Source organism: Colobus angolensis, unplaced genomic scaffold (genome assembly GCF_000951035.1).
Source record: "Colobus angolensis palliatus isolate OR3802 unplaced genomic scaffold, Cang.pa_1.0 Scaffold87, whole genome shotgun sequence".
Taxonomy (NCBI): domain Eukaryota; kingdom Metazoa; phylum Chordata; class Mammalia; order Primates; family Cercopithecidae; genus Colobus; species Colobus angolensis.
The window spans coordinates 1,089,270-1,109,870 of record NW_012122598.1 but is presented as its reverse complement, the minus strand read 5'-3'; the positions used below and the strand labels follow the sequence as shown (position 1 = coordinate 1,109,870).

Below are 20,601 nucleotides of genomic sequence, written 5' to 3'. Positions count from 1 at the left end.
AAATGAAGGGGAAATATACAAATCAGGGATATTCAGTCTAGAGATCATAGGTTTCTAGAACTCCTGCAACTGTCAAGGGCATTTCCAGAATTTTTTTAGGAAGCAAGCCAATTGCTTTTGTCAGCTTCTGAAAGGGGTCTGGGACCCAGAAACAGCTAAGAGTCATTCCAGCCCAGGTAAAAGGGACCCAGGACTCTTTGGGCTTAATAATAGTGGCCAGTGTCTATTGGTTTCCTGCCTTTTGGCTGAGGACAAACCAATAGACACTGGCCACTATTGTAATCTGCTGTTTACAGCAACTGTCAGCAACCCCCCCACCCCCACCTCCCTACTTCTAGCCAGAGCCCAGGCACCTGCCCTGAACCCTTCTTAGGCAAATATATGTAAATGTAGGACCCTCAGTTCTCCCTCCCTGCATTTCTTTAGGGAAAGCAACAACCATCCCAGTAAGCCACAGGTATTCATGGGGAGGAAGGAGAGGGCTAGTTGTCTGAGAGGGAAACTGCCAAAGGCTGCAGACTAGGAAATGAGCTCCTTTCTGGACCTCAGTCCTTCACCTAGTCACCTAGTCACAGGGTGGATTGCCTCTAAGGATTCTTACGGGAAAAGGAACCAAATTTGGGAGGGTCCTCCTTGCTTTAAGCCTTGATGGGAGAGGGGGAGGCCAACCCTTCTCTGCAGACCGGGATCCTCACTAGACAGAGGAGCTCCAAACCTGCCTATCTCATCCCATGCACCGACGGTGCCTGGCCTGCCTCCAAACTCCCGAAAGGAACTGTTTTATAGGGGACCAAAAAGGGGACACTGATGATAATAACAATAATGATGATGAAACAATATGATTAGGGGCATTACTGGATCAGAAAATTCGTGATCTTTTTATAGTTAAATTGTTAAAATTTTTTAACTATTAAATTAAAAATTTAAGCCTGATCTGTTTGGTAGCCCTGTAGCAGGGCTGAGGCACAGAGAGAAAGCTTTCCTTCAGCCAGAGTGTCAGTCTCGCACTGATTTATTTTTGTTTTATTTGTGGATTTCTCAGTGGAGCCAGTTGTGGTTCCTCTTTGCACCCCTCGGGTTGACAGGCAATTCCTTCCTAGCCCAGGTCTCAGCTCTGGTTTGGTTTTCATAATTTGGGGTTCCAGGGAGCCAGGAGACTGGAGATAGAAAGCAGAAGTGCACTGGGGAGGTGGATCTGCCTTGGCTTACCCCCAAATTTCCGGACTTCAGGTGCCTTGCTCCAGTCCCTGCCCCATCCTAGGCTCAGGATGCTCTACCACCCTACTAACCACTGACCCGGTCAAAGCCCAAGCTGCTGCAAGCCACCATGTTATCTCCCAGCCTGGCTAGGGTGCCTGCTAGCCAGCAGTGGCTATGGTGGTGTGCAGAGTGAGGGTGAGTTTTTGTATTGATTGCCATTCCGTTTACCTCAACAAGTATGTTTGGGCAACCATTCTGTGCCAGGCAGCAGACAGAGTCCCTGCACTGCAGGAATTCCTAGTCCTGTGGGCAGGGGTGTGTGGAGGGTGGCACATATTGGTTACCCTGGTCCAAGGGTCCACACTCCCTTCCTAGCATCCTAGAGATCCTGGAGGCCAGGTTGGCCACTGAGACTGCGTTCAGGACAACTCCTTCACACATTCAATGAAGTTATCTGTAACTCCCTGGCTTAAAAAAAAAAAAAACTGGCAGTGGTGGGAGGTATTTCCTCACTGGGTTGGTTAGTAGCAGGGGAAGAATTGTGGAGCCCTGGCCCAGTGGCGCCTGGAAGGAGACTGACGTAACAGTGGTGTAGCTGTGAGTGGGAGAAGTGAAATCTAGTGGGGTAAGTCCATGTTCCCTGCTCCTTAAGTCAAATTCTCCCTGAAAAGACCCAGGGCAGCACTGTTAGGAAGCTGAAGGAGTCCCTCTGTGCCCAGAGGGAATTAGGCCACTCAGGCCTCAGAGAAGGAGGGTGGGTGGTGAGGACAGCCTCCCCAAGCCCCCATCAGAGCAGGCCCAATTCTTGCAAATTCACTCCTCAGTCCACCAGGTTCTGGTCCCATCCTACATCCCCACCAGGGCACAGGAGGCCCAGATAAAAACAAGCTTTATTTGGCCAAATTAACTCACTTTCCTGGATTACCTCACTTATCAGAAAGTGAAAGTACACCCCACGCTCCCCACCCTGTCCCTGCCTAAACCTCTTTATCTCTGAAGCCCACTCTTTGAGACCTAAAAATTAGGGTTCAACAGAAACGCACTAGGACTGCAGGAGGGACACGACAGTCCCTATCTTTCAGTGCACTAAAAGCCAAACTGAAGGCTGCTTCCTCGGTGGAGTGTCTCAGGGTGAGGTGGCAGGACTGTTCGCTGCTTCCCGTTTTACAAGCTCCTTGTCCACCTTCTGTGCCAGCCCCTCACAAAACCGGTTCTCACCTTCTGGTGAGTACTGGTGTTTACCCCTTTCCTCCCTCTATCTGTTCAAACGGAGCCCACCCACCCTCCATTCACCTCCCTCCTTGAGGCTCCCTGAGCTCTATTTACCCTTTTGTAACTCCATCCCTCCATAAGTACACAACTCTGCTAGCTGGTTTCCTAGAGGGCAGATACAGCGTTTCCAGTTGGCCCTCTGCAGATATCTGTGAATAAGTCTTTCCCAGCTCCTACATATAAATATGTCTGTTCTGAGACAGACGGGCCTAAGTCCTAACGTACACACATCACAAGATAATTACACCTTATATACATACAGATCTCTCTATAGAGTTATATTTGAAAGTGTCTATAACTCTAGAGAGAGATTGCAGCATGCACATATAGGACTATAATTATTTATGTCTATTTTTATAACTATGTAGTTATAAACAGATATGCCTATATATAGCGATAATAATATAGAAACGTCTCCACAGCCATATATGGCTCTAAGTGAATGCTCTAACTACCCTATTTCACAATCAATAAGTATATATCTCTTGATACATAATTCTGACAATATACATTTTTATCTATATAGCTGTTCAGAGATATAAATCTGTCAGGATATCAAATGTACATAAAGCCGGATGGCTGTAAGAGAGTCGTATATTTTCCCATATATAAATCTGCTGTTATAACTACTGTATATGCACAAATACAATGGAAATAATTATATTTCCCTCAAACATAAATCTGTAAATACAACCACAGCACATTTAGGTACGGTTAGACATAGAGCAATATTTCCTAGACATCAGTCTGTCAATAGAGCCACCAGTACCTCCAAACAGAGAGTTATAGAGGGAGTTATAAATAAACTCTCCAGATGTGAACGGATCGGTAGAACTAGATGTAAACATGACTCCAAGCCGTTCTTTCTTCTTCTTCTTTGTAAGATATTCCTGAAACAAGCCCAGTCATGTAACAGGGTGCAGAGGTATCTGGGTACTGGTATTTTTCCCCCCAAGGAGGGTCGGAGGTCGCTGGACTTTGGGAAACAGAACAGGAGTGGGTGGGGGACAGTGCCCGCTCCCAACGCAGCCCAGAAGCCCCTTCCGTCAGTCTCCTGGTGGCTGAGAGCTTGGGCAAGTGGAGAGGCCTAAGGGAGAAAATGAAAAAGCAGAGTCTGGCTTGAGTCGTTTGGCCCTTCTCCGGCCTAAAACACTCTCAGGGAAGCCCCGAGCTGGCGTCGGAGCGGAGAGAGCCCACCCGGCGCAGAGGCTGGGGGAAAGGGGCTGCAGGTCGGGCTGCGGAGGCCGAGCGGAGTCGCCAGCCCGCGCCTGACCGCCCGGCGCCCCATCGCCCGGGGCCGGTGCCTTGCCGGCGGCCTGGAACACAAAACCTGGGCCCTAGCCCTGCGCTCAGCGCTTTCGCCCGTCTTATTTTATTGCTGTTTTGTCCGATTAGATATCGCAGCGTCCTCCACCCGTTGTTGTTCTCAAATGCGAAGGCACCCAGGGCTTTCAGTACCAGGGCTGGCTTTAAATAAGTGACTCAGTGGATAGTGTATTTCTCTTTTCAGACCAAATGGGTCACCGGCTACTGAAAAAGAATCCAGATCTCTGAAAGGGTTTGTGACAAATCTTTTAGAAGTTCTCACGCTCACTTGTTACGATGATTTTCTTTTCTTTTTTCTCTTTTAAAAAAGTTGGCTAATTTGTGTTTCTATATTCCTCTTTAATTTTATTTTTATTGGGGGTGCAATTGTTTTGAAAGGAGGGATTTCGTTAGACCCGAAACTGTGGGGCGGCTCCCTCTCTAGCAAACTTACTATCTCTACGCCTGTGACTGCCATCTCCCCCAAGTAAACAAACTAATTAAATGACCGGAAAACTGTACCTGGAGAGAATGAGGTGGATGTTGCAGGATCCGGGACCGAAGTCTTTGCTTCCTTCATGAAAAATCGGCTAGTCTCCAAGCTCGCGAAGGAAAATTCAAAGTGCCTCAACTCCTCCTTTTAAATTTTTAAATAAAGAGCCTAGAAAGGGACCTGGGCCTGCCGGAGCCCCAGCCTGGCTCACCCCAATCCCCGGTGGCCATAAGTGTTTTTCTGCTTCCGTCCGGGGCCCCGTCCTCCCGGGCATCTCTGCGCTCCTGCAGGATCAAGGCTGTGGTCATCGCCTCATTCATCTCTGCCCCTTGGCCTGACCCTGCACATTTGGCCTCCTCCTTAAAACAGGGGCTCCTAGAGAGTCCCAAAAGCCATTAACCATCCCCATATGTGGGATCCCTTCCCTGATCGCACAAAGCAGAAGCTTGAGGAAAAAAAGCAATAAAGACTGGTCTCCTGGCTCTCCTTCCCCTCTTCTGTCCCTTGTCTGGGAAAGGGGTTCCCAACCCCAGCCCCCCAAGAGCATATTGAGAAGCTTTCTTCCTCCCTTCCTTTCCTATCTCCACCTCAGATGCTGTGATCCTGACTCCTTCCTGTCTCCACCTCAAAATATTTCCTCTTGCATTTTATTGTTATCCTGTTATGGCGGGACTGTTAACTACTGTTTTATTATTATTATTCATTATTTATTGTTATTATGATTGTTGTTAGAGATTTGTTCACCACGTTCAGGGGACAGCAGCCTGGCCCAGGGGGAAGCCTGCCTCTCTCTCTCTCTCTCTCTGTCTCTATCTCTCTCTCTCTCACACACACACACACAAACACAGTACACACACTCACGCATATATGCTCACAAATGCCTGCTGTGTTCAGGCCTCTGCACAGCAATCCAAAGAGGCAGGCATCCTACCCCAGCACGCAAACAACATACTGCCCACGCACGCCAGTATTCAGGCAGACCACCACCCCCAGACCAATGCCAAAACCCACACGCACCGAGCTTGCAAGGAAAGGAAAATACGTAAAGAATCCCTTCTCTCCCACAACCTGGAGGGGCAAGTCAGGCCTCTGTCTCTTCCCCCCAGTCGCTTTCGCTTTCTCTTTTTTTTTTTTTTTTTTCCTCCTTGTTTACAGCTTCAGAGAGCTCAAGGCCCATAAATCTTGAGGGGCCTACAGAGCTCAGAGCACATTTGTATGCATCGTTAGGACTCGCTAATACCTAAGCCCATTAAGGAGCGTGTATGCGCGTGGTTTCCGGTGTGTATTAACTTATAGTTAAATTCTGGAGGAAAGAGCATTGTGAATTAACATATACCAAATCCATCATGGGCTTTTGTCATATCAGTCAGTCATGGGTTTGGGGGAGCAACGTGCCTGGATCGGGGTGTACCCACCCTCCAAACTTTGTGGAGCAAGCCTGCGGGTCTTGGGAAACATGAAGGTATTCCTATCCAGCCCCAGTCATTCGGGTCCCCCAGGCCTAGCGGCTGCACACCTGCGAGATGGCGGAGGGACTGCAGACCCGGGTGCGGGAGGCCAGCGCCGGCGAAGGGAGGCAGGCGAGGGAGGCCCCTCCAGCGTCCTGCTGGGGTTGAGTTGGGGCGCCTCGGCCCGTGGCCGTTGGGTCGTCCGGTTTCCGCTTTCCCAAAGAAATGAGAGGAGAGGCAAGTGGAGTCGCTGAACTTTAATTAAACCGCAGAGAAGCCAGTGAGGGGAGGGGAAAAAAAAAAAAAAAAACACCAGGATCGGAGAAGGAGGAGGAGGCGGCCGAGAGATCGCGGAAAGGAAGTCCGGGCGGCTCGGAGGAACTTGGAGATCTCTCCAAGGGGCTGAAAGCTGGAAGTTGTATGAAGGTGTTCCTTTCCCCCACCCCAGCTACTCCGCCCCAGTCGAAAAGGCTAATTCTAGACCTCTTATTTTTTAAAAAAGAAAGAAAACGTAAAGAAAAAGAAAATCTAATTATGTGGAATGTTTCAGCCAGGTGTTCCTGGTTCCAATGACTCAGACCCTATTGAAGCCCCGAGGATCTGTATAATTGGGCCTGCATAGACAGAGATGAAGGATGCCAGTTCTAAAAGGAGGAAGGGGAGAGGAAAGTCCATCTCTTGGGGTCTTGTAGAAAATGCCAAAGACCAAACAAGCTAAATTATTGTGTCCGTGTAGATCTATTTGCCTATTTACATACAGCAGGCTGTGGGGGTTGGGAGTGAGGGGAGGCCGGGAATAAACGACCAGGATGGAGCGGGCTGGCAGGAGAGAAAATGCGCCCCCCGCCCTTTGCGGGAACAGCCAAGGGGCCTCCTCAGCTCGCAGCTCAGGCGGCCGCGCGGCGGGCCGGTCCGGGACCGGGGGCCGGGGCCGGGCTGGGGGAGGGGAAGCGGGGGCGGGAGGGGAGGCGGAGGCGGGCCCTCCCCGGGCGCTGTGAACTTTAGCTGGGCCGCCGCCTGTCAGCCCCAGAAAGCGTTAAAGGTGCAGCAGCCCGCGCCAGCCTCCGCAGCCGCCTTTGTACGCGTGATTTATGACTTCAATCTTGGTTCACCGAGAGTTCACACGGCTTTCGCTGCTGTTGAAGGTTAAAAGATGGTCTTCGCTTGACAAGTGGGACTATTGAAAATTCCTTCTTCTTCTTCTTCTTCTTCTTTTTTTTTTTTTTTTGAAGCGAAGAGCGGACACTCAGGACAGAAAAAAAATTGGGGGGGCCGGGGGACAGGGGTTGCAGGTGGGCCAAAATGGTAGGTCAGGAAGGTTTGTCTTCCTATATTTAGGATATTTTGTTGCTAGGATTTGAGTGCGTGTTGGGGAGAGGGTAGAGACTAGGAGGGAGCTAGGGAAGAGATGTAAAGATCTCTCATATTTAGAGGCCAAAGGAGTGGGAAAAAAAACAAAACTCGTCCTTTCACAGTTAATTATCTGGGTAACTTGGGTCACACCCCCTAACTGATCCTCCTCTAGAGACCGGAAATGGGCCAGGTAAGGGAGAGAGTTTGGGTAAAGGGTGAGGTTTGTGTGCTTCTCACTGGGTATACTTGGTTGATCATCCACCTTACCTGGGTAACCACTTTTTTTTTTTTTTTTTTGGAAATGGGGTCCAGTTCTGTTGCCCAGGCCGGAGTGTCGTGGCACTATCATAGTTCACTGAAGCCTCAAACTCCTGGGCTCAAGTAGTCCTCGCACCTTAACCTCCTAAGTATGTGAGACTGCAGGCATGTGCCACACCGCCAGGCTGGGTAACTGCTTTTCAATGTGCTCCTGCACCCACAGATTTGGATTAGGGTATTTTTAGGCCCCAGTCTTTCAACTCTCTTCATTCTGTAGGTTTAGCCTGCCATTTACATTTGATGCACATGAAGAGGCTAACGGGAAGGAAATCTGTAGAACTGGAAGTCCTTTCTAATCCCAAATCCCTTGGTCCAGGAGCCAGTCTCTCTTCTTTCTAGCATTTTGAAAAAGGTCATGCCACAGCAGACATGGTGGTCAAAGATCTCCTAAAGACCAGGATATAAGGCCCCTTTGTGGTCTAAGGCTCTGAGTACTTGCAGAAACAAAACTCACTCCTTCTTTGCAGATTCAGAGATAGAGATAGAGAGAGAGAGAGAGAGAGAGAGAGAGAGAGAGAGAGAAAGGAGATACCTTGAAGCTGAGGGTCTGCTTGGCTCTTTGAGTTTTTTTTTTTTTAAGATACGTGTTTTAAACATTTTCTGGAGTGGGAATTTGGGATTGTGTGCACTGGGAAGGGGAACAGCAGAGAGCTGGATCTGGAGTTGGGTGTGCCTCCCTTGCCCTAAATAGGCCCCATCTCCATTATCAATGCTAGGTAAATATTTTCCTAAGAGATAGAGCCAGCCCCTCAAATCCAGATCTGGGAACCAAAGGCATCCACGCTAGAAGGGGCACTCCGTGCTTCTCTTTCCACATAGAGTTAGGGAGGTGTTTTCCCACAATGTGAGGACTTAGATAAGAGAGGCAGAAGAGCCAGAAAGATGTCCACATCTTGCCGGGACACCTAGCACCAGGCCCTCCTACAGGGGACCTCGTATGTAAATAGCAGAATGGGGAGCAGAGAACAGAGAGACCCCAGAAATCCAGAGTCCAGGCTCTGAGGTCACTTTGGCAGGAATGGTCCTCTGGCTGTAGGAAGAACAGAGGGGCAATATGGCACAGTTTAGAAGCTCAGGGAGTGGTAACTGTTAGGAGGAATTAGCCAAGGAAGCTAATGAATCTCTTCCAGGTTCTGGTTGCGAAGCAGAGGAATGAACTTAACAGCCTCTGGAAGTAATGTCTGTACTGAAGTCACCTTCCCACCCTTTCTGTGTTCCTCCCTGGGAAATAATTCCAGTGGGCTTGTGCTTATCTGCAAGTCTGGAGTAATTATGAATTATTAATTCATCATTAAGACTTGATTGTGACCGTTGCTTTCCAGTGGACCCATTTATCTACTTTGTAAGGCAGAGGGCAGCCTCTATTAGCCCTTGGCTTCTGTAACAGGCAAACTGAGGCCAGCCCCTCTTGAAGGCAGTCCTTGAACTCTGCCCTATGTGGGATGGTTGCCTCATTACCAGTCAAGTCATGTTGCACCTCAGAGTATTTGTGCAATACAGCCACCTCCCACTAACTTCAGATTTCAAAGTGCTTTGTAGGCTCCTGGAGAGATAGAGTAGGGGATTAGGAGTGAGACTCCAGTAGGGGAAGAAACTTGGACAAGCTGTGTGTGGAGATAGGAATTAAGGCCAGGTGGGCGGACTCCCAGGCACAGTAGCTAAGCAATCTGGGATCAGGAATGGGCATTTTACCTTCCTTACCCTAAGGAGATGCTAGCCTCCCTCAACTCTCTGGGGACCCTGCAACACTCATCTGGCCCCTTTTCCTGACCTCTCTTTCCCCCACCAGCCTCTCAATTGAGAGGCACAGGTTTCAAGACACATCATCCCCTCGGATGGTTAGGGGTGGGAAAGTGGGATCTGCCAGTTGTTTCACATCTGTGAGAGGCCTGGAGAGGGAGAAAATTGCTCCTTTCCCATGAGGTAATTCCCATCTAAATCCCTGCTATAAGCTCACCTCCCCCAGCACTGAAACAATTCTCTTCATCCTTTTTTTCCCTTTTCTTCCCTCTGAAACTACAGGCAGGGAGATTGAGGGCAGGAAAGGCAGCTCCCAACAGTTGTACCTAGAGAAAGAGACAGAAGGAGGAAATGAGGGGAGAGTGGCTTAAATCTGTTACTTCCCATAAGTTTTATCTCCATTCTTCAAACCCAGGTCAACAACTTGAAACCAGGGCCACGGGAAGCCCTCTCTCCTTGTTCCCCTAACTCTGTCTCACAGAAAAGGAGCCCTGCGTCCCTCCCTGAGGCCAGGGCTGTTTTAAAAACTGCTCTAAGAACACTACCACTTTCTACAGGTCACCTGAAGTCCCAACCCCCATCTATCTCTCAGTGCCTGTCTGGTCCAGAGGGAGCCAGTGACTCTGCCAGCGCATCACCATTTTGTGCCCCACCAGGGGGTGGTCCATGGAGTCATCTCAGCTTTCAGCCCAGACCTCGCTCACTCTTTCCCCAAGCCACGCCAACATTCCCTGGTCTCTCCCAAGCCAGGAGGCAGGTAAGAAGTCCAGCCAGGGGGTTCCCTGGAACTGGCTAATATAGTTTACTCTACTGTTTGATGGTAAATAAAGAGAACTTGGGGAAAAAGGGAAGGAGCAACTGCGCCTGGTGTCCTCCTCAGCCACCCCTCCCCTGGACATTGGCTTTCTCCATGAAACAGTGCACTGTTGTTCTTGGACAACCATTCCCCGCCATCTTCGTTGAAGGGTTTGAGTTTCACCCTCCGTTCACCCCCATTAATCACCCCAGCAGCTAAACATCACCCAGCCCCCTCTGGCCCTTTTTCTTCTTCTTGCCCTTAGTATTCATGTGGGAGCATTCCTTACTGCTGCACGCTCACAAAGACCCCCTCCTCTGACACGAGGTCCCTCCCACTCCCCAACCACCCAGCCCATGATGGGTACTACTCACTGTTCTGGATGTTCCAACTGCTGGCACCCATTCCTGGACCCCGTTCCCCCACTCCCCAGCTGTCTCCATAGCCACTGCCCCCTTCCCATGCACGTGTCAGCTTACCACACCCTCTTTCAGGTAATTCCTTTTAGCCCCACAGACTCTCTTCAGTCTTTCCCAGCCACCATTCTGCCCTCCATGGCCTATGCATGTGTAACCCCTGCCTGCTTCCCTATACTTCTCCTCACTTCTCTCTTCTTTCCCTCCCCAAGACATTCCGTAGGCACTTCAGATGGTAGACCTGAAGCCCTTCCCTTCCGGCCTTGAGAAACTGAGAGGTGGTGTACCACAGTGGTCAAAAGCATGGGTTTGTGATTCAAGTCCCTGATCTGACACTTGCTAGTTGTACAAACTTGGGCAAATTACTTAACCTCTCTGAGCCATCCATAAAATAGACATACCCACTGACCTTATAGAGTTGTTCTGTAGATCAGATTAAATTTTATTTGCATAGATCTAAGCATTCAGCAGGGGCTTGATAAATGGTCGTTATTGTGTTACAAGCTTCTTGTGAAGAAAGAAAGAGATGTTCTTCAGATTCCAGTATAAGTGAAGGAATTGCCTCCTCCAGCACCAGAGAGGGAGGGATAAAAATTACACGGTCTTGCAGATAAGCAGGGCCCATTCACCGGGCAGTGATACTCTTCTATTAGCTCTAGAGGGTACCAACTTTCGCTGCACATGGGAACCCCCTGGCGAGTTTTTTTGATTGTTTGATTTTGTTTTTGAGATGGCATCTTGCTCTGTCGCCCAGGCTGGAGTACAGCGGCACATCTCAGCTCACTGCGACCTCTGCCTCCTGGGTTCAAGCAATTATCCCTGCCTCAGCCTCCCAAGTAGCTGGGATTACAGGTGCCTGCTGCCATGCCTGGCTCATTTTTGTATTTTAAATAGAGACAGGGTTTCACCATGTTGGCCAGGCTGGTTTCGAACTCCTGACCTCAGGTGATCCGCCCGCCTCGGCCTCCCAACGTGCTGGGATTACAGGTGTGAGCCACCACGCCCAGCCACAAGTTTTTAAAAATACTGATGCCTGGGTCCCACCTCCAGAGATTCCAATTTGGTTGCCCTGTAGTAGGGCCTGGGCATCTGGATTTTTTAAACTCCGCAGGTTGCTAATGTGTAGCCAGAGGTTGAGATGCAGACCCTAGGAAATGATACAAGAGATAAGGGGAGGGCTGACCCTTCTGCCAGAGCAAGGGAGGGGAGGAATACTCAGCTGAGAGCTGCTTCTCAACCTGGGACATCCCCTCACCAGTGGCACTGCTTCAGTCAGGGAGGTTTTCACTTAGAATTAGCTTCTTTTGAGATCCCAGAATTTCAGAGACTCTCACCCTTTTCATTTCCTATAGCCATTAGAATTTAGAAAGGGGCCACCCCAAGAGGAGACAGAGGAATCGATAAATTGACCTCTAAGAGGCTCATCTCTTATCAGAAAAGCATATGGTCCCCAGACCACCAGTGATAGAAGCAGAGGCAGATACCTCCAGTAGTGGGAAAATTTGTAGTTACATAGTAAATGGAGTTTCTACCTGGTTGCTACAATAATAGGCCAAGCAATTAGGATACACGTTTCCAGGATCTTTTCCTATATTTCCAAAAAGATAAATCACCCCTAGGAACAGAATCTGCATATTGTAATTAACTGATAAATATTTCATGCCTGGTTCAAACTTTCTCTTCTTCTATTTAATGGCCACAAACTTGAGCACAGAGGAAACAGGAGTGAGGAGAGTGGGGGTTGGCTGTAGGGGGGGGTTCTACCTTGGCTTCAGGGAGGGAGAAACTGTCTTAGTTAATTATTTACTGTCTTCCTGTTCTTTTAAGAAAACATCGCTCACCTGGAGAAAATCAGGTCCCAGGTGGTAAAGCGTGTGACTTGGGCTTGTTGGCCTCAGCCCTGACCTCCCCCAGGAGAGGCCAGTTTTTGGTGACCCTGGGGGTGCTGGGAGCCACAGGCTTTGGAGTCAGGGGCCCAGTGTTTGAACACAAGCTCTGTTCTGTCACTTATTAACTGGATGGCTTTAGGTAATTTACCTAATTTATGTGAAACTCAGTTTCTTCATCTGTAAAACAGACATATTTTTTACCTTGTAGGGTGGCCTATGCTCAGTTGGTTCTCAATGCATGATAACTATTATTATCAACAGTAACAATGAGTAATTAATAGCCAATTGGATTGTACCCCTTCCCTTCCTCAACCCTGTCCCAGTGTGTAGGGCGCCTAATGCTTACTGTGAGTATGGTGAATGCCTTAGCTCAATTAATCAACATAATTCTTTGAAGGGAATATCTTATTATCCCTACTTATCTGTGTTTTGTAAATGAGGGAACAGGGTGTGTAGAAGTTAAATACCTTGCCAGGAGTTGCACAACTAAGTGGTTAAGGGCACAGGCTCTGCAGTCTGACTGTGTAGTTTCACATTTGGGCTCTGCCATTTAATAATAGACTCTCCTTGACTTACGATGAGGCTGTGTCCCGATAAAGCTGTAGTAAGTTGAAAATATTGTAAGGTGGATATGCATTTCATACACCTAACCCACCAAATATCATAGCTCAGCCTTGCCTACCTTAAAGTGCTCAGAACACTTTCATCAGCCTACAGTTGGGCAAGATCATCTAGCACAAAGCCTATTTTATAATAAAGTGTTGAATATCTTATGTATTCAACATGAGATATTTATTCATCTCATGTATTCAACATGAGATTCAACATGTTATAATATACTGTACTGAAAGTGAAAAACAGAGTGGTTGTATGAGTATTAGAAGTACAGTATCTAATGAATGCATATCACTTTGGCATCATCATAAAGCTGAGAAATTGTAAGTCAAACTGTCATAAGTCGAGGACTGTCTGTAATCACTGCAAGATGGAACATAAACGACTTAACCTCGCTAAGCCTCAGTTTCTTCATCTGTAAATTAGGGATATGAATGGTACCTACCGGAAAGGTAGTTGTGAGAATTAAGTGAGAAATGCGTGCATAGCACCTGTCTCAGTCCTGGCATGTGGTAAGTGCCTAGTAAATGTGAGTTGTCAGTACCATCACCATACTCCCCAGCAACTCAGGGCCATGGCGTCTCCTGCCCTTTGGTGGTGTTTGGGAGGTGAGTGAGTGTGAGGGTTCTCCAAAGGTCACAGAGCTGCTCTTTTAACTCCCCCTGACAGACACACACACTTCAGTATCTAGGACTTGGGAAAAAGGACACTAAGCAGATTATGACTCCATTTCGGGAATTAAATCAAAACTCAAGACTAACTCAATTTGGCTTCTGACGAGAGGGAAAGGTTAGAAGGGAGTGAGGAGGCGGCTGGGTGTGCGTTCAGAATTGCAATTGGTTCTGGATCCCACCTCCCAGCCCCTCCACAGGTCCAGGCCCAAGGAGTATCCCGTGGGGGTGGAGAAGTGAAGGAGCCTTAGAACCCTGTGTTATCTGAATGTGGGTGAGGTGGGGAGAACATGGGCAAGGAGTTTGGAAATTATCCAGAAACATTTCCCAAAGGGAGGTCTTCCTGCATACCACCTCAGCCTGGCCCTGGATTGCAGGGGAACCCCAGAACAGATGGGGTCTGGGGGCTTAGACAGGCAGGTGACCTCAGTAGAGGGGAGAAAAAGTCCTGCTGGAGACAGTCGCCTCCTTGGAGAAGTACCTGGGCTGGTGTTCTGTTTAAAGATGTCTAAGCAGTACTGGTATGCTAAAAACATTATGTATATGTGTATAAATATATATTCTGTGTGTGAGTAGCCACTCAGCTCTTACTCGGCTTCGCACATTTAGCCCAGATTATTCCAAGCATTGTAAACTAAAAGTGAAATTCGATTTCTACTTAAGAGAGAGCATCATTTTCCTCAGTAGTATCTCCCATGCCCCCAACACTCCACCTGGCTTTAAAGGCCATTATACAGAAGGGAGAACTGAGCCTCCAGGAGATGGGTGGCTTGTTCAGAATCACAGAAGCAGCGTGGATCCAAGGAGGGTTCTGTTCCCAAATAGAAACCAGTGTCTTGGGAGAGAGAGAGCAGAGGAAGCCCCCACCTCTGCCCTAACCTGAGGCTTTGAGCCTCCCGCAAAGCCGAGTGAGTTGAGAGCGCCCGGCCCGGAAGGCAGATGCTGCGGAGGGAGGGACTCCCAGGCTCGCCAAACAGCGGGGCCTCGGGCGAGAGCGTCGCCAGCGCGTCCTCATTCTGCGATTACTGTCAGGGGACCATCCATCAGTGCCGCCCGGGACGCTGGGCCAGACTGCCCGCCGCCCGCCCGGGTCTCTCCAGATCGCATTAGCGTGGGGCGAGGGCGCAGTGCGGCACCGGCTGCTGAGGGAGAGGCGTGGCGGGGAGGGGGGCAGCGGTGGGGACGAGGACATCGCGGTGGGGCCACTGTAGGGGCAGGGGAGAGGCTGCTTGAGGACCGTCCTCCTTTTCTTCCAATCTCCCGCATCTGGGATCTAAGGTGGATGAAAGGGGCACTAGAATGGGCGGCTTTTGGGGGCCAGGGAGTGCAGAACACAGAAGGCATCAGGGAAGGGTAGTGATGTGGGGAGTTACCAGAAGCAGAGGAAGAAATACCTGTAAAAGGGAAAGCCAGAGAAATTGGGGAGGGGAGAGACTGAAAACGGGGGTGCAGAGATTGGGGGTTAGTGGAAGAAAAGGACTTAAAGGGAAAGGAAAAGAGAAACTGTAAAGGGAAAGAGAATTGGAAAGGAATTGATGAGAGAGCAGGGAAATAGGAAACCGCAGATCGTCAGGGGCCGACAAAACCTTAGAGACAATCTACTGCAGCCCCTCATTCTACAAATGAAGAAATGGAGGCCCAGAGAGGGGAATCCCTTATCCAAAGACCCACTCCAGCTGCTGGCTGGGCGGGCTCTTGAGGCCAGGCTCATTCATTCAACCCACGTGTTATGAGCATCTGCTGTGTCCTGGGCACTGGGCTGCCCAGATGACTCAGGATCAGCTCCTGCCCTCCAGAAGCTAATCTTTCCTCAGGGGGTTGGAGGGGCTGAGCCTCCAGGAAGCTCCCTTACCCCCAGCCAGAAGGAACTCCCTGAGCCCCACCTCTCCTGGCCACTGAACCCTCCTTGCCCTCTGCTGTTCCGCTTATCTCCTCATGCAGGGTGGCAGTTCCCTGGAAGATCGTCCCTCTCCACTTTCCAGGGGACTCCCCAGGCGTGGAGACAGGTACTTGATAGTTTGGCCAACTTGTGCTATCTCCCACAGCCAAGAGGGTAGGCCTAGAAGCAAAGCCCATATTCCTTGCTGGGTTTCTCCTCTGGGCATGGACAAATCCCACAGGTTGCACTGAGATCCAGTCGAGCTGTGGCAAGTAGGACTGGGGTTGGACATGAAGAAGTACTTCCAGGTCCCACAGTCTGGGACCATTTTCTTGCTGGGGCTTTAAAGTAACTGTCCTTCTGGGAGCACAGTGTTGGCACCATCTTCCAGGGAAGGACTTGTCCTTCTCAGTCTCCAGTTGGCCTTGTGGGAGGCATTGTGCTGGGAATGTTCGGGTTCCAGATACCTGGTCTCTGTCCATGGGGTTTCTGCTCTAGACATGGGTGAACTGATATCTCCCTGGTGTCCTCCCAGTCATTGCCAGCTCTGCAACATCATGGAATCCCTGAGTCCTTCACAACTCCCAGATCATCTCATCCTTCCTCCCTGCTCTGGGAAGACCATGTCTGAGTAGTTCCAACTAACCTCTCATCTTAAACCCAGTCCCTGACAACCAGAAGTACCTCCTTAGTCTAGACTTGACCTTCCTTGCTGCCATGCTCCATCAGCAATGACCAGGGCTGAAGCAGCACATTTTTTCTACAAACACCCTTCTCTCCCAGTGATGCTCACCCAATCCTCGGTGGTCAGGCAAGGAGTGGGGACAGCCTCCTGCCAAGAGCTCTGGAAGGCAGCTCTGCCTCCTCTGTCTGAAGTAAGCTCCTGTATACTCTGAGATGGTGGTGTTCATTTTAAAGAAGGGACCATCTTTCCTACACAACCCAGCTTACATTTGGAGGGAGACAAATGTGAGTTTCCAATCCCAGAATCTTAGCCACTGTACCAATCTCCATGGATGCATGGGATTCAGGAAAGGAGAGAAATGAGCAGAGTGAGGACATGAATAGATTCCATTTCCTACCCCTTGTTCCAGTCCAATTCCCAGGAAAAGGCCCACAGAGGGCAAGAGAGGTGGACACTCCTAAAATTCCAGACTAAAGACCAACAGACAGATTTCAGCATTATTCCTTCTTGTAGGCAAAGTGGTGCCTAAGGATCTAACCAAATGAAAAAGCCTGGGAAATAGGCTATTTCTGCACCCCCTGACCCTTCATGCAGAGCAAGATATCGTCTTCAGCCCAGGAGCAATGCTAGAAGTTGAGAGGTTTGGAGTAGACTGTGAAGCAGTTCCTCCAAGGGCATGCCAGATAAGGGGGTTGGAGCACCCAGCCCAGAACAGCATCCAAGGAAGGAGGCCTTGGCAGTAACTCTCTGTGTCTCTGTATTAACTTCGCATGCATTGTCTTGTGTGATCCTCAGTGCCAAGTTCAGCACCAGGCACAGAATACATGCTTGCTGTACAAATGGATAAGTGAAGAGCCATGGGAAGAAGGTCAGGATCCTCAATTATAGATGAAGAAACAGACTCACAGGAAGGTTAAATGACTTGCTCAAGGTCACATATCTCATCAGAGACAGGGCCAAGTTTCAGTGGAGAGCCACTTTAGTGGTAGAGGGTGGTAGGGAGGAGGGAGGCAGGAAGGGAGGGAATGAACCATCAGACACCACACCAGGGGGAGAGGAAAGCTGTCATCTCTTTCCTTTTAAGAAAAGAGATTACTTCCTGGGAAAGATGGCATTTAAGACCATATGGTTTTAAAAATAACCCATTGGAGGTTGATTTGTAGCATATGCGCAGTTCTGCCAAAAACACGGAGAGGTCAATGAGTACATGGGGCCATTGAGGACCAGAAAAGAAAGACAACACTGAGAATCTGGACACCTAAGCCCCAGAATTTTGCTAGTCTTAGATGCTGAGTGACATCAGGCCAGCCACACCCCTCTCTGAGCCTCCAGAGAATGGAGATGCCAGATGAGGAGGAGGGTACACATGGGCAAGAAGAGGCAGGTCATTGCCTCCAGGGTAGCAATTGGAGGCATCAAGTTCCTGCTTCCCTAGACCTATTCTCTGTTGTTATTATTGTTGTTGCTTTCTTCTGATTTTAATTGTTTTATGTTTTTTAAATAGGAAATACATGTACATGGTTCAAAACTCAAAAGGCACCAAAAGTTATACAGTGACAAGTAAGTCTCCCTGGAACCTCAGAACTCCCAGTACACCCATGTCCTCACTCAACTGCAGTGACCCCTGAATTGTATAACCTCCAAAGGTATTTTCTGCTTCTCCTGGCTTGTACCCTGAGGCCACCACAAAACCGAGTTGAGCACTAATATTCTGAGGAGAGGTGGTACACATGTTTTGGCCCCTGCCCCTGGACTGGTGGGGCCTTGGAATACTAAGTACTCTCAGTTTCCACTCTGAGCAGATGCAGAAACTTGAGGTCAGGAAAGGGGACATATCTGCATGCTTACAAGCTCAGAAGCCTTGCAGGTGAGAGGATGGAGTTGGGAGCCAGGCAGAGGCGGGAACCCTCTCCGGGACTCTGGTATCACAGTCCCACCCCAGAGCCTCACAGTGCCCTCTGGGTTAGCCTGGCTCAGGTGTGCACCCAGTTAGGTCCTGCTCAAGTTTTCCAGAGAACAAGGCCTGGTGCCTCCCCTCCACCACCTGTCACATCGTTGAGAGGCCTTTCTTGATGTCTCACGCTAGTTCCTTTGACTTTAGGTGCAGCCCATGGCTTTTGATTCTGCCCTCAGTGGAGATGGAACCTGCTCTTGGAGATGATAGCTTCTGGTGACCCAGGCTCTTCCTCCTACTTGCACACACAATTGTCCTTCAGGCCCTCTAATTCCACATCAATCTTTTTTCCAGACTTAGAAGACACATGCCTGTTCTTTCAGCTACCCTCCCCCACCTGAATTCCCAGCCTGCCTCTAGTCCCAACCACCTCATTCTTGCCCTGCACATCCCTTTGGTATTATTATCCCCAAGTATGCTTTGGTCGTGAAGATGGTAAGATCCCAACCTAAAGCCAAGTCATCCACCATATTCTGGAGGTAAATCCAGCCTAGTCTCTCTGTTAACTGAATCTCTCCATTTTGGGTGATGCCCTAGCCTGACTCTTGAACTTGTGCCCAACACTCTGACTCTCAGATCCTCACACATGGCCTGCTGTGAGATAAGGCACAAGTTCACCCCAAGCCTGGGATGGCCTCCCCTCTGTTCTCTTCTCCAAACCCTCCCCTGGTGAACCTCATCCTTTGCATTTACTCACTAAGCAATTATTATTGAGCACTATTCCAAGTTCTTAGAATACATTGGTGATCAAAACAGAGAAAGACCCCCGCCTGTGTGGAGTTTACATTCTAGGAGAGAGAGACAGATAGTGAACAATATTCTTACTAAATGAGTAAATTATATCATATATTAGAAAGTGATAATTGTTACAGAAAAGGAATAGATCAAGTACAGAGGGATTAGCATGGAGGGGAAGTCTGAGGTTTTCAATATGGTAGTCAAGGAGATCTCACTGAGAATATGGTATTTGAACAAAGACTTAGAGGTGAGAGAGGAAGTAAGCCCCATAGACATCTTGGCAAGAGTATCCCAAGTAGAGGGAATGGCTGGTGCTAAGGCCCTGAGGCAGGAACATGCCTGGCAAGTCTGTGGGAGTGAGCAAGAGAGGGAGGAGATGGCGTAAGAGAGGTAAGGAGGGAACATACGATGTTCGGCCTCATAAGTCAATTTAAGGACTTTGCTTTTTACTCTGAGTGAAGTAGAGAGGAAAGATATGATTGGACTTCAGGGTTTTTGTTTTGTTTTGTTTTGTTTTGTTTTGAGACAGAGTCTCACTCTGTCACCCAGGCTGGAATGCAATGGCACAATTTCAACTCACTGCAACTTCTGCCACCCAGGTTCAAGTGATTCTTCTGCCTCAGCCTCCCAAGTAGCTGAGATTACAGGCACCTGCCACCGTGCCCAGCTAATTCTTGTAGTTTTAGTAGAGAGATGGGGTTTTACCATCTTGGCCAGGCTGGTCTTGAACTCCTGACCTCATGATTCACGCACCTTGGCCTCCCAAAGTGCTGGGATTAGTCGTGAGCCACCACACCCGGCCTGGACTTCAGTTTTTAAATAGTCCTTCTGTTTTTTATTTTGAGAATAGATGACAGGGGGCCAAGGGAAGATGCAGGGAGACTTGTTGAAAGGTCATTGCACTAATCCAAGTGAGAAATGAGTGGCTTGGACCAGGATGGCAGCAGTGCATGTGGTGAGAAAGGCCCAAATTCTGGATTTGGTGACAGTTTCCCCTTCCTTGGCTCCATCCTTTTGCTCTCATTACTTCCTCTCTTCTTTTCTAGGCTGTATGTTTTCTCTTTCCTTGAAGGCTGAGAGCTCTCGGAAGGTGGGGCTCAACCTCTGTTCCTGGGATCCGAGGCAGGACCCCAGGCAAAGGGCAGACAGGCCCCGTGCTGCCTGGGAACAGGCTGACAAGCCACGCAGCTTCACAGCCCTCCCCAGTTACAGGGTCCCTGAGCCAAGGGGAAGAGGCTGCTATTTCTAAAGAGGATATGATGGACAGTTATTGAAGGTGCTCAGCTGGGGGCTGCACTCTAGTCTTCATCTGAGCCGCCCTCAAGGAAATCATAACCAGCTCTTAAAAACATGTTAAGACCAAAGCGTGTGCGTGTGTTTGAGCGGAGCTTCAGACAGCTACTTAACACTGGGGGCCTCTGGGCTTTTGATTCCTCCACTCCTAGCCTGCCGTCTCCCCGCAGCTGGCTGGTGCTCATCGGCCAAGACGTTTAAATCACACGCATTTCCTATAAACATTTCACTTGAAATGCCATCCTCTGCTCCAGAAATTCATCTATCACCAGCCTAGGGGTGTAGTTGAGGAGCCTTAGGGTGATCGCTCCCCATCTCTACCCCTGTCCCCAGTCACCCCTCCTCCCATGACCCTTCCTCAGGTTTCAGGCTGTAAGAACTACTTCCCCTCGGTGTGACAGGGCACTTAGTGCCAGAATTATTTATAACATTGAGATGGCAATGGGGCAATGGGGAGCAGCCCAGCCCATGGACACTTTCTCTTTGAAAGCTCGATCAATGGACCTAGATCACTGTTTACTACTTGGTGTCTCGGC

At 49.2% G+C, this 20,601-nt stretch overlaps 1 long non-coding RNA gene across 1 annotated transcript; it reads right to left on the bottom strand.

Annotated features, from left to right (window-relative positions):
- Positions 1–2,965: 2,965 nt before the first annotated feature.
- On the bottom strand, positions 2,966–4,502 carry LOC105503545. The gene is made up of 2 exons (XR_001000495.1): positions 4,300–4,502; positions 2,966–3,559 (listed from the first exon to the last, which is right to left on the bottom strand). It is a non-coding gene; the product is annotated as an uncharacterized LOC105503545 (long non-coding RNA).
- Positions 4,503–20,601: the final 16,099 nt, after the last annotated feature.